Raw genomic sequence first — 14768 nt, forward strand, 5'->3', positions numbered from 1 at the left:
AGGGAATAAGATGAGAAAAGGAAAGGAGGAAGGGACAGAAGGAGGTGTAATAAGGTCAGAAAACAGAGAAGCCACATTTTGAGAAATCAGATTTTGGAGTTTTTATTAAAAGACCAGCAACTACATGGTGGAGTCCTGTCTCAAAGAACAGCAGCCAGAAAATACACTTAATACTGTTGGGAAACTGACCTATGAAGGCAGGAGAGGAAAGAAAGGACAAAAACAATACCAACAAACAAATTCAGCCCCAGTGGAAAGATCAAGTGGGACACCATGGTGAGTGGAGAAGAGCCAGGAGCCAGGACACGGACACAAACATGGAGATACATGGCATAGCATCATGTCTCTGTGTTGGTCCAGGCCTAAATAGGGTCAGATCGGGGAGTGGGGGGCAGGGTCACAGGAAACTCCAGCCCAGACACTGGACTGACAGATTTAGTAACCTATCAGCCAAGTATCCACCCCTGCCTCCAGGGATTCAGGCATGTCCATCACCTGGGAGGCAGGGACTTCTCCCACCATGAAGACAAGTTGCCAGACCTTACCATCTACCATGTGGCTAAGAAGGTGCTGACAAGACCCAGTTTCCTATTTCAGAGGAAGGAAGCAGGGAGGGAGGGAAAAGAAAGGTCAAAAGAAAGAAGAAAGAAAGAAAAAGAAGAGAAGGAAAGGAAGAAAAGAAATAAAGCCAGCCACTACTTTTTGAAGTGCTTGTTCCATACTACTGAGAAACAGCTCACTACTGTAAATCCAAGCAACTCAGGAGGCTGAGATCTGAGGATCACAGTTGGAAGCTAGACCACGTTAAAAAAAAAAAAAAAGTCCATGAGACTATTATCTCCAAGTAACCACCAAAAAGCCAGAAGCTTTAAACAAAAAAAGGTCAGGGACAGTACTCAGGTCCTGAGTTCAAGTCCCTGGACCAACTTGCCATGCTGTGTGTGTGTGCACACATACATTAGAAACAATTCCTACAACTTCGTATCCATTATTTTATTATGCTCACAAAAGTGCAGATTGGAATTTATAAGCTTCCTGCTTTACAGGTAAGGTTACTGAGACTACAGGGGGCAAAGGACTTGTATTAGAATCCAGATCTCTTTGGTTCCCAAAGTAGTTTCTTTTACTCACTACATTTGTCTTCTACTCTTGGTTTAAGGTTGGATTTTCTTGTTAGCAAGGCATAGAACAGTACTTCTTCCCTCCTATGCAATACCATGTGGTATATAAAATCGTGAGCTCTGGAGCCAGATTGTAGCCACTTACAGTTCTGTGCATTTCAGCTTGTTTTCTATGTACCCTAAATTTCTCAAGTGCAACTAGGGTTAATATTGGTTTCAGAAATGTCAAGAGTGTTATGCCCAAGTCGTGAGAAGACCACCAAGAAGACCACGGAGAGCCAGACGTTCCGAAATGCAAAAGCAAGGCTTTATTCAGGCGAGCTGCAGATTGGGCCTCGTCCTACCCACCGACACAGTGGAGGTTAGGTGGAAGGCCCTAAGCTATGATTTCACAGAGCTTATAAAGGCAAAAAACAAAAGTTACAGCAATCAGGTGTTCTCAGGGCTAGAGACATTTTGGGATGATTAGAGTTAAGCATTCCCAGTCGGTTAGAGTTAAGCAGGGAGTTTCCTGACTAGCTGGACACTAATAAGCTCGTTCTGCTAGCCAGAATAATTGGTGGCCTGGGTTTGCTCACAGGGCCTGCTTATCTCAGGTTCGTATAGTAAAGTAGGGCCTGACTTCACAATGGCTTTAGTCTGGCTCTTCATTTTCCCCCTTTTCTCTTTGGTACCTTGGGAGCCAATGACTTTGGGCCTATGAAGAGCTTTGTGGTGTAAGTACTTAAGAAACATGACTATCACCATTGTACTGTTGTCAGTGAGGACTGTTCCCAGAGGAATGGCTGACTACACAAGACAGGGACTATACACGAGCATGGTGCTAAGTCCTGTACTAAGTCTCACTAAAGGAGAAATGAAAAGATTCCTGAGCCAAACATTGCTATTTCTCATCAGTCCACCAAGAGCCCACCTCCAGCAGATGCAGGAGGCAATACTGGTTTGCATCTGCCTGCTCTTGTGCAGGTGCCAATCAGCAACTGGAAATGCAGATAGGACAGACTGTTTAGGTGGTCACAGAGAGGTACAGCAGCTTTGCACCTTGCCCAAACTACCAAAATAACTGCAAGTGGCAGTCTATGATAGGCCAGGATGTCCACATCTCTCAGAGGGTTTGAGCCATCAGACAGATCATTCAGACAGAATTGTTTCATTTGTTTTGTTTTTTATTTTTAGCTAGTAGCTATTTATTCACTTTCATTTCAAGAAGAATGTTAACCTCAAAGTACTCTATGCTGATCAAGTTGGACCATCCAGCTGTATAACTACCTTAGGAACTTTCCAGTGACCAGAGAAATAAAAAATAAAAACAATAGTTCATTTTGGACATGGTGGCATATACCTGTAAATCCCAGTTACCTGAGAGAGGAAAATAGGAAGATCACAGTCCAAGGATAGCTGCAGAAAAGTATGAGAATCTCTACCTCAGAAGAAAAAAAAGAAAAAAAGAACTGGAGGTATGGTTAAAATGGTGGAAGGCTGCATTAGCAAATGCAATATCCCAAGTTCAAACTCCAATATCACCAAACCAGGTACACTGTGGTATGCGCCTGGTAATTTCAGTTACTAGGGAGGTGGAGGTTGAAGAGTCAAAGTTGGTGGCCAACCCAAGCAAAAGCATGAGACTCTGGACATTCTGTGTAAAAGTAATAGTTTATGGATGCCTACCACCTGTCACACTGTATAAGCGAATCTTTGCTGGTCTTTGTATCTCAAGACAAGCCCTATTATCTTGGATATAGTTTGAGGTGCTGAGTAATTATTGCCTAACAGGAAGTGGCTCACACCTCAATCGCTGAGTTAAGCCCCATTTGATTAAAATAAAGCAAAACAAAATCTCCAAGTTATTGATTAATATAATAAGGGAAAGGTAAAATGGTAAAATTAAATGCAACAAAGACTTAACTTGAAGGCCTGGTCTCTGTCACAGAATCTGATATTTCAATAAGGCATTGCTCCAAAAGATGAGAGTAACTCTCATCCAAAACTGTGTAAAATTCTAGATGGACTTTGACTGGCCATCCATGAGCCATAGGCTCAAGCTATGTATTTGTGTTTATTGTTTAGATTTTCCTCCAAGCTCCCACTGATCTCTCATCTTTCTGCTCTCCTTTGTACTTTTCTGGGAACATTGGTTGGCTAAACCCATCCTTTAACACAATTATTAGCAGGGAAGCAGATCAGACCTTCCCCAGAAGAGCTCAGTGGCTGTGTTTCTGCATTTGTTTAGGGGCTCCATGCAGCTCAATACAATGGCCTTAGCAGCTGAATTCCAAGTCCAGGTGAGGTCTAGACACAGAAACCATGCAGACTTTGTCTACTAATTGATGCTATAGGCTGCTGGCTCCAAATGTTGAAAGGCTCTTGTTTAACCCAGTCCAGTAAAGGAACAAAACGAATTGTTGAAATGGGGTGTGTGTGTGTGTGTGTGTGTGTGTGTGTGTGTGTGTGTGTGAGAGAGAGAGAGAGAGAGAGAGAGAGAGAGAGAGAGAGAGACAGAGACAGAGACAGAGACAGAGAGAGAGAGACCTCCAGGGCTTGAATTCAGGGCCTGGGTACTGTCTTTTAGATTTTTTCATTCAAAGCTGGCAATCCACCACTTGATACACACCTTCACTCCTTTGTGGTAGTTAACAGCAGATAAAAGTCACTCAGGCTTTCCTGGTGAGGCAACTTCAAACCCTGATCTTCAGATTTCAGTTCCTTGAGTAGAGAAGATTACAGGTGTGAACCACAGGCTCTTGAAATAGATTTCTAAGGTTGTTTGGGGAAAAAAAAAACACACAAGAAAAAATAATTTAGAACACTCAATTTTCCTTCAGTTTGAATTTTTATTGTACCTTTAATGATAAAATAATACTTCATTGGGTTTCTTTTCTTTTCACTTTCTTAGATAGCAGGAAAATTTTTCTATCAAAGGGATGCAGACTAAATATTTAGGCTTTGTGGATTTTTACTAAAGTGGGGAGATTGGGTCTTGCTGTTGCCATCTTGGCCACATGGTGGGTGGTAAGGTCTGGCATCTTATCTTTATGGTGGGGGAAGGTGAAGTCCCCCCCCCCCACTCCCCCTAAGGCATGCCTGAATCCCTGGAAGCAAAGATGGACACTTGGTTGATAGGTTATTAAACCTGTCAGTCCAGTGCCAGGAACTTGAGTTTCCTGTGCCCCTGCCCCCTGATCTAACCCTATTTAGGCCTGGACCAGCACAGGTGCCAAGTGCCTCCATGTTCTTGTCCGTCTCCTGGCTCCTAGTTCTTCTCGAATCACCATGGCACTCCCTTTCAGCTCTCCATTGTAACTGAATTGGTTTGTTGGTATTAATTTTGTTCTTTCCTCCCTGGCTTGCATGACTCAGTTTCCTAATAGTGCTAAGCATATTTGGTCTTTGAGACATGAGTTCACCATGTAGTTACTGGCCTTTTAATAAAGACTTCAAATTTAGACCTCTCAAAATGTGGCTTCTTCATTTTCTCACTGTACAACATTACAGCTATTCAACTCTTGCCATCACAATACAAAATCAGCCATGCATCCTTCCCAACCAGGCAGGTGTGGCTTTGCATGCACAGAATGGGTGTACTGTTTTTAGCTGTGTTATGGCCCTGATGCTCTCAGAGCTAGGGCCCTCAGGCTAGACTCACACTCCCATATGTACTCTCCCTCCTCACTCACTTGGTATTTCCTTGTTGTCTTTTTATTTTCTTTCTTTGCACAGCTCATTGGTCCTGAGAATACCCAGTTTGCAGGTTTGCATGTGGGGTGGGGGAGGAGGAGTCTTCTATTATGAAACCTCTCAGGGTCTCTTGAAAGTGGAGACAAAATATAAATGGCCTAAAGGAGTAGCAACAATTCCTCAGAAACATCCACAAATGCGTACATTTGGGGGAAATTTCCAGCATTATGAACTGGAATGTTTTCTCTGAGAAATGATAAGAAGAGCACTTCTGTCACACCAAGCAGGCCTCTGTGCTGAGGTGCAGACAGTGTGCTGAAAATCAAAATGGTAATATTGTCTCCTGCCAACCCTGTAAGATGCTGCAAATGATAGTTATAGGCCTGGGAGGGAGAAGAGAATGCATAACACATTCTGCTTTGACAACTATCTCCATTCTGTTATTCTTTCCTCAAATGAAGTTGTCTTTGGAGCCATTTTCACCAAAACTGGGCTGTCATTTCTACATCCTGAGAGATGCTGGTGCCATTTTCCCTTTCAGAAAGCAAATATTAAAACAATCCCAGGTATCTGATTTCTGTTCCCCAAATGGTAGCCTGCACATAGTCCATTGCCCTGCCATTGTTCTTCTATTGCAAATTTGTCTTCCTTGGTTATCACATGCTTTCTACCTGTTATAAGTGATCAATAGATTATTTGATTCTAACCAAACTGGACCTTTACATAAATAAGGCAAAGGAAAATTTTGATAAGTTTTGGTTCATAGAGACTGTAATGTCCACCCTGGGAGGGCTCTATGTAGGCGCCTCCCACCTGGTTAAGTCTCCACCCAGTTACCTGGTAACCAAAATACCAGGAGGCAGTTACTTTGCCCTTCCCTGAGATCACATCCTAATCCACCTGACCACACCTCCCTGCCCCTGCCTTAGATAAGGCAAGGCCTGGTAGGGGTCGCCCCTTCTCTCCCACCAGGCATCATCTCGGCCACAGGCTAGCAGTTTGAGAATAAACTTTCTATCCCCTCAATACCTTGTGGCCTTCTCCTTTATTGGCTACCTACTTTCATAACTCTTAAAGAGACTACCTCAATTTATCAGGGGCTACTGGAGATGGAGAATTTCTGTGCACCTTTTTCTTGGGGCCATGAGAAATCTCACTCTGAAACTCTTTTTCGGGTGGGGGTTAAAATGGATATGCCTAGCAGGAAATATGGCGAGAAAGAAGAGAGAAGAGCGTTCCCTTTAAATTTATATGCCAGAGATTTTCCCCATTTTCTTCTTTTCCTACTAAGTTCTTTGCAATGTTCCTGAGGATATTTTTTCATATAAAATAAGAATGCTAAAGGGGTAAAGTTGGACAAGATGCATGGGTCTTAAGAACTGACCTGTGGAATTGAAACCTCTGTATACAATGACTTAAGGACAATAAAACTAAATAAATATTAAATTAAAATTTAAAATAGAGGAGGCTGAGATCTGAGGATCATCTTTTGAAGCCAGCCCAGTCAGGAATGTTCAGGAGACTCTTATCTCCAATTAACTAGCAAAAAAGCTACAAGTGGGTCTGTGGCTCCAGTGGTAGAGTGCAGCTTTGAGCAAATAGGCTCAGAGATAGCTCCCAGGACCTGAGTTCAAGCCCTAGTCAAGTCATAGCCACATTTCAGACCTGCTGTGGTTAACAATTATAGTAAAATGTAGAAATTATCAGCAGGCTTCAGGGGTAGTGCAAACATAAAATCAAAGGTTTTTGAGGTTCTGTTTGGATCAGGCCCCCCATGATAGGGTAGGAAGTCTGCCTTCCCTAGACCCCTAAAGGAAGCTGATCCTGTATGTTGTTTTCAGATTCAGAAACACAGTATCCTAAAAGCTCAACTGTCCTTATTGTCTGAGCATGATCACACCCATCCTGGGTATGTCCATGTGTACTTTTTTTTTAACGTTTTCTTTTAGAACAGAGAATAAAAGCGCCATTGGCTCAGGCCTCTAATCCTAGCTTCTCAGGAGGCTGATATATGAGAATCAGCATTTGAAGCCAGCCCATCAGGAAAGTCTGTGAGAATCTGTTAGGGCTGACCTAAAAACTGGAATAACTAAATATAAGTTTTAGTGTTAAAGTTATAACAGCTTCTAAACTCTGGTGATGACTCCATGATAGAGGGCTGCACTCCCACCCATGAGACTAGTTTCTTATAGTTTGATATTTAAAAACGTAGGGAGCACTTGCTCACCTCTATACCTGGGTAACAACCATGGTAACAGACAGTAAAAAGTGATCATAGTCATAGACTATGGAAATAACCATAATAGTAGTAGAAATGCCATGGTAAATGTTGGGTTGGTTTACTTATGATTGAGTACTGGATTGTTTTAGCCTGCTCAAGCTTGCTTAGTGGTAATGGGAAAACATGGTCGCAATTGTTAAAATAAAGTTGGTATTAGGTCAGCCTGACTGCAATATTCTGCTTCTGAGCCAAAATAGATAACTGAAAGGGTAGATAGCCAATAAAAATAGGACAAGTCTTGCTTGCCAAATGCCATCCAATCAAGTATCTGCCAAGTTGGAAATACCCTGTCCCTGTTGTAATCACAATAAAAACTCTGTCTATCTGAGGGTCGGGACTCTCAGTCTAGATCCGCTGTGTCAGTGACGGTTGGGAGTCCAGGCTGGAGCTTGCAATAAAAACTCTCATGCGTTTGCATCAGTATCGGCTCCTTGGTGGTCTTTGGGGACCGGAAATCTAGGCATAACAAATCTTATCTCCAACAGTCACCAAAAATCTTATCTGTGACTCAAGGGGTAGAGCACCAACCTTGAGTGGAAAAATCTAACAACAGCACCCAGACCTTGAGTGCAAGCCTCAGTGTGTGTATGTGCACGCACACACATACATACATACACACACGGAGCAATAAAATTCACTAGTTATTGGGAGATGAAACTGAAGATAAAGATTTGGATGCTTTCAATACATTATATAATTATTACCGCACAGACAATGGAAAGCTGGCCCAAGGGCAGGTTGGTGTGGGGGGAGTGTAACTAAAGAGGTGGAATTAAGAAGGTTGGAGGGTGTCAGACTAACCCCATATTAGATTAGTTAAAGAGAGCAGAAGTTGACCCCATCTTCACTAAGATCTCCCCATCCGGGAGCTCCAGGGTTGAGGGCCCCACCCTGTCTACTTGAAATCCAGGGAAGGTCTCCCTCCCTGAGAACAATAGTACCCTGCCCCCATGAGTGAGCTTATCCCTGCATTGTTTGGGCCGCCAAATCATGTGCCAATTCTAACTAGAACGATAGACTGATTCAAACAGATAGGTTGTAACTCCATTGGCACCTGCATGTGACCTGTCATGCTCTGTAAGTGTTGTAACCTCATTGGCCACCTGCGTGTAAGCAGGCTTGACCATGTGGTATTTGCCTTTATAACCCCACCCCAAACGGCCTGGGGTGCGACCCAATAAATCAATCTTTTTTTCATCTTTTTGCTTGAGACAGTCTCTGAGTGGTGGACTCTTGGACAGATGGGGAATCTCCTCCCTCAAACCCCATAACAAAGAACAGCTCCTCCATCTTGAAAGTCCTAGGTCTTAGTATTAATGTATCTAATTTGCTGAGGGCATGACTGGAAGGAAGATATCTCCCAAGAAGAAACAAAATGTCCACAGACATGAATGTGAGGAGAATGATGGCATCTGGGGAGCTCAGGTAAGAGGCCCAGGGAAATGGTTTCTGGGTAAATGCAGGGCAGAATATGGTGCGGGAATAGCCTGAGTCCTGTCCATTACTTTCTATATTCTTCTCCCTTCCTGAAGAACAATCCTGCTTAATTTTTGTTCACATTAAATGTTAAGGAGATATGCTTGATGCTCTGGCCCTTCCTGACTCACCTTTTCTCTACCACTGAGAAGAACCTTGTGCCTTGACATTGATTTTCATTTACATATTCATTCATCCTTTGGTGATGAAGCAAGGTTCTTTTTGAAGTGCTTCACATTTGAAGTGCATCAAGACTTTGATTAAATCAATGTTAATGAGGGAAGTAATGAAGTACAGATTTCACATAGGTAAATTATGGAACCAGACACACTATTGAATTTTTTTTTGTTTTTTTCCTCTTTAATCTTCTGACTGTGCAACTTCAAAAGTCTCTTGAGACAGGCAGGCCCTCTATTTGATTGAGATATATTTGAAATAACAACTGGATTTACCATTGCTTTGGGCTAAGTGTGTGTCTGCGTGTGTTTGTGTGTGTGTGTGTGTGTGTGTGTAATTACACATTGGTTCTTTCCACAGATGGCAGTGGGGCTCTCTGTGGTCAGAGCCAAGCTCAGCAGGACCAGATGATGCAGTAAGCACTTACTGCCTCTGTCCAGCTACTTCTCAGTAGAGAGTCTGGCACTACCCAAGATTCCTGCTTGGTGTGGCCTTTTACACAAACTGAATGAAAAGCCACATCCTCTAAATGAAAGAAATGCAACAATTCTACTCAGAGCTCCGAGGAAATAAAGGTCACTGAGCTAGAGAGGTGGAGTTCCCCAGCAGGGGGCGTGATCCTAGAAGAATGGCAAGCATTGATGGCTGATTACTCCTCTTCCCTCTCCACTGTTCCTTCTTACCCAGTCTTAACCACTTGCTTCCTTTTTTTTTTTTTTAAATCCTACTTTTGTTCCTCCTCTCTCTTTCTCTAGTCTTCCTTTAAAAATACTGAAATACCTGGCACTGGTATCTCATGCCTATAATCCTAGCTATTCAGGGGTTTCAGGTCTGTGAATCATATTTTGATGCCAGCCTGGAAAACAAACAAAAAACCCTCTGTGAGACACTTATCTACAATTAATCATCAAAAAGCTGAAGTGGAGCTGTAGTTCAAGTGGTAGGACACTAGCCTTGAGCATAAAAATCCAGGGACAGTACCAATTCTCATTATGGGAGTTCAAGCCCCATTACTAGCACAAAAAGGGACCAGAAGGGAAAGAAAGGGAAGAGAAAGAAAGGGGAAAAAAAGGGAAGGGAAAGGGAAAGGGAAGCGGAAGGAGAAGGAAAAGGGAAAGAGAAAGGGAAGATTGAAATGACAAGTGCAAAATAAAGCTTGGCTAACTAAACTATGGAAGACACCAATGTTCCCAAGTCTTTCATTTCTTAAAGGTGGAAGAGGGCTCAGAATATGGAAGGCACCAATGTTCCCAAGTCGTTTTCATTTTATAAAGGTGGAAGAGGGCTCAGAATTTTAAAATACTATTGTCTGGAAAATTATGCAAGCACTTTACTTTGTACTTGGGGTTTGTAAGGTCCTCTCCAGGAGGGCTACATGCAGATGCCCCTACCTGATTGTCTCCACCCGGCTACCTAGGTAACCCAACCCACATACCTGGAGGCGGTTGCCTCCCCCTTCCCTGAGGTCACATCCTAGCCAGACCTCCTCATCCCTGCCCTACATAAGGCATCCCCCTGGGGTGGCTCACTCTCTTGCCAGCTCCTGCACCTTAAACTTGGGAGCAGGTCAGCAGAATAAACTTTTCTCTCCTGCCTGAAGGCCGCGTGGCATTCTCCTTTACTGGCTACCTACTTTAAAAACCTAACAGGGATCTCATCCCATAGAATAGATAAAGCTATTTAAGTATTTTGGTTGTTTATTTGGGTGGGAGTGGTGGTGGTGTTATTTTTTACTTTATTTCATTATCTCTGGCCCTTTGGACAGAAGCATGTTCAATGTGGCAAACACTTGGTTTCTTAAGTCAACTCTTGTCTCAAGTCACTGTTAGAAGTAGTAAAAATTATAACTCTCCCTCTTGTGCGGCCACTCAGATAGAGATAACTTTCCTCTGTGTCTTCTCCCACACAGACAATGTTACCCGAGACTGATCATATACACATGGTAATTGGCTAAGAGTTCTTAACTACATACCATGGTATTTCATGTAAATAGATAGACAGACGGACAGACCGAAAGAAAGACAGATGGATGGATAATAGATAGATTAGGTAGATACCTATCTAGATACCTATCTACCTAATTTATCTACATACTATACATATTACACTACCAGGGGTTGAATTCAAGACCTCATGTACACTAGGAGGTACTCTACCACTGAATCAAGCATCTAACACTTTAATGCAGAAGCCATTTTCAAGATAGAGTCTTACTTTTTGTCTGGGAAATACCTGGACCACAGTCCACCTATTCTATGCTTGCTGTTATTGCTGGGATGACAGACAGACCATCCTACCATGCCTAGTTTCTTTGCTTGAGAAGGGAATGTCACAGACTTTTCTCTCTAGGCTGGCTTGAAATTGATTTTTACTATTCCTATGGATCTGGCCATGACTAATGGCATCCAGCTATTGGTGGATAAGAAGCCTTGCCCCTGCTGTGCTTCAAACAATCTTCTCCATATCTGTCTCCTAAGTACCCAGGATTACAGACATGAGTCACTGGTACTTCCTATTTACTTTTCTATGCCCATTTCTCCTAATTGATAGGATTTTTGCACATCGATCTTGCTATGTAGAATCAGTGTGAAACACAGCAGAGACTGCAGGAAATTTCACTTGGTAGAAAGGTGCTAATAAAAATGGGGTCGTGCTGGGTTGGGGTTCTGGACATTGGCTTTAGCATTGTTCTATCACTTGAGTAGAGGAGCTTGGAGGCCCACCTTAGGAGGCCCGCTTTAGGAGGTATCATTGCACTGCACATTTCTGTGGGGGGAGGGGAGGGGTGTGTGTGTGTGTGTGTGTGTGTGACCTGGGGCTTGAACTCTGGGCCTGAGCATTGTCTTTGAGCTTTTTTGCTCAAGACTAGTGCTTTATTACTTGAGCCACAACTCCACTGCTGGCATTTTTGGTGGTTAACTGGAGATAAGAATCTAATGGACTTTTCTACCTGGGCTGGCTTCAAACTGTATTCATCAGATCTCAGTCTTCTGAGTAGCTAGGATTACAAGCTGAGTCTTACTGAAGACTGGACTATGGAAATCTTTGTGTTAAATCTCAAAACAAATGAAGACCAAAAAATGCAGTTGACATATATTATAATATTTTGCTATACTTTAAATTTAAATTGTATTCAGAGGTAAATTCTTTATATTATATTTCAGTGGGAAGTGGTACAAGACTGACCTTAAAGACCCTCCCTCCCTCCCTCCCTTCCTCCCTCCCTTCCTCCCTCCCTCCCTCCTTTCTTTTCTTTCCTTCTTTCTTTCTTTCTTTCTTTCTTTCTTTCTTTCTTTCTTTCTTTCTTTCTTTCTTTCTTTCTTTCTTTCTTTCTTTCCTTCTTTCTTTCTTTCTCTTTCTTTCTTTCTTTTCTCTTTCTTTTTGTCTCTCTCCTACTTTCTTCCTCCTTTCCTCCCTCCCTCCCTCCCTCCCTCCCTCCCTCCCTCCCTCTCTCCCTTCCTCCTTCCCGCCCTCCCTCCTTCCCTCCCTCCCTCCTTCCCTCCCTCTCCCTCCCTCCCTCCCTCCTTCTCTCCTTCCCTCCCTCCCTCCCTCCCTCCCTTCCTCTCTTCCTTTCTCTCTCTTCTTTCTTTTCTTTCAAAAGGCTCATTTCCCCCAAACTTTGAAGTATTTATAAGCCCCTAGCATGGCACATTATTTTTTCAAAACATACATTCAAGACTCTAAGTTCAAAATAAGTTTATTGATAGAAACTTGTGCATAGTGAGGGTAGTTGATTGTGAAATCATTGCCCCTGAAAGGGGAGTTTATTAGCTATACTTCCCAGAAAGAGGGAACACTAAGCAGAGCTCCCTGAAGAAGCAGTGGAGTCAGTATGGAGGGTGGGGATTGAGGTGTGTTAAGTTGACTTTTTAATAATTTTGAAGGACCCGGGGCTTCATGACTTCTCTGCCAATCTGATACCTGCCTCTGGGGTGGTTAGAATACTTAGATAGTTGCTGACTGACAATGCTAAAGGGATTGGTGAAAACATGTGTTTAAAATCGCTTGATTTATGCAAACTCTTCATTGTCCTTAGTTTTTTTTAGCCCAGAGACTGACAAGATTAAGACTTCACAGAAGGGCTGGAAATATGGCCTAGTGGCAAGAGTACTTGCCTCATATACATGAAGCCCTGGGTTCAATTCCCCAGCACCACATATATAGAAAATGCCCAGAAGCGTCACTATGGCTCAAGTGGCAGAGTGCTAGCCTTGAGCAAAAAGAAGCCAGGGACAGTGCTCAGGCCTTGAGTCCAAAGCCCAGGACTGACAAAAAAAAAAAAAAAAAAAAAAAGACTTCACAGAGCTGAAGTTGAAATCTTGAAGCATGTCTAATACAGTTTCTAAAAACTGAATGGGCATATAAACGAAAACAGAATTATCTACAGACATCTGGGTATAACTGCTAGGGTTTTTTTTTAATCTGTTTGATTTTGGTTTTGTTTTGTTTCTCTGCAGTCTTCTTGATATAACTGCTAGGATTTTTTTTAATCTGTTTGTTTTCTTTTTTGTTTTGTTTCTTTTGTACTGGTCCTGAGGCTTGAACGCAGGGCTAGGACACTGTCCTTGAGCTTTTTTCCACAAAACTAGTGATCTACTTATTGAGCCACCACTCCAAGTCTAGCTTTTTGGTGTTAGTTGGAGATAAGAGTCTCTTAGATTGTATGCCTTGGCTACTAGCATTGAACACTGATCTTTGGTTCTGAGCTTCTTTTTTTTTTTTTTGCCAGTCCTGGGCCTTGGACTCAGGGCCTGAGCACTGTCTTCTTTTTGCTCAAGGCTAGCACTCTGCCACTTGAGTCACAGCGCCACTTCTGGCCATTTTCTGTATATGTGGTGCTGGGGAATTGAACCCAGGGCTTCATGTATACAAGGCAAGCGCTCTTGCCACTAGGCCATATCCCCAGCCCGGTTCTGAGCTTCTTGAGTAGCTGGGATTAAAGGTGGGAGCCACTAGTACCCAGTAGAGTTGGAGTTCTTTATGTTCCGATTTGTGTGTAGAGAGCCATTATACCAATCCAAGGATAGGGAGTTACTTTGGAGCTGGGTGTTCAGTAAGGCAAGTTCGTAATGGTTCTTATATTATTTTGCTTCCCACACCATCAACATATGCTAAGTTATACAATATTCCTATACACCTCTGTATCAAATTCTTCCCACTGCTAAGAAATAGAATGTTATCATTGCCAGTCACATGTGAATGTGGATTTCCCAATGAACAGTGGGTGATAAAAGCTGGGGTTGAGGATCAGGATTAGGGGTCAGCAATTACATGTTCGGGACAAATGGATGTTTTTGACCTTTAAGAGTGAAGTCAGAAATTGACACTGGTTTTACCTTCACATGGATAGATTTATTTTGATTCAGTTTGCTTTGTACCTATAATTTATTTGCAGAAGAAATACAGCACTTGGAAAGCTAGCAAATGTTAGCCATACCAATGAGAAGGCCCAGAGATTTCCTTTTTTTCAACTGTGTTTTATAGCATTCACTTATCTGTAGTCAGCCAGCACTGTCCTGTAGGAGAAGGGAGTGAAGGAGATAAGAGTTATGACAGGGAAGCTTTATGTTGGTGCAGAATGTGAGACAGGGAAAGGCAGCAAAGGCAATTTCAGGTTGAGAAGAAATGTTTATGAATTTCAACTGCTATTTCCCCTTAAATATCAAATTAATGGATAATATTCACCTGAAAGCACTTTGCATGGGAATACCATAAAATATAATTTTAATATCAACATTTCATTGTGATTATTAAATTTTTTTGAAAGAATTGTAAAGATACTTTTCCTTAAACCTCTACAAAGAACAACAGAACGAATATCTGGGGGTAGACAGAACCCTCCTCGACAAAAGGCATCACTCCCTTTTCATAGCCCACCAGGCAAAGGACCTGCTGCTGAATTTATTACAAAGCCAACCCAGAGGCTGGTTAGCTAACCAAAATCTCTCAGGTAACAAGTGACCCCGAGCCAGGTAGCATTACACAGGAATGGACTACTAAATGGTTACTCTGAGTTTTGATGGGTTGGTGAGACTAAT

The 14768-nt window shown here is 42.5% G+C and overlaps 1 protein-coding gene across 7 annotated transcripts in view; it reads left to right on the plus strand.

Moving 5' to 3' along the window:
* Nrg3 (neuregulin 3) overlaps positions 1-14768 on the plus strand; it is a 997626-nt gene that overhangs the window by 931827 nt on the left and 51031 nt on the right. The gene's annotated exons all lie outside the window — the stretch shown is intronic.

The sequence above is a fragment of the Perognathus longimembris genome, chromosome 2, assembly GCF_023159225.1.
Source record: "Perognathus longimembris pacificus isolate PPM17 chromosome 2, ASM2315922v1, whole genome shotgun sequence".
NCBI lineage: Eukaryota > Metazoa > Chordata > Mammalia > Rodentia > Heteromyidae > Perognathus > Perognathus longimembris.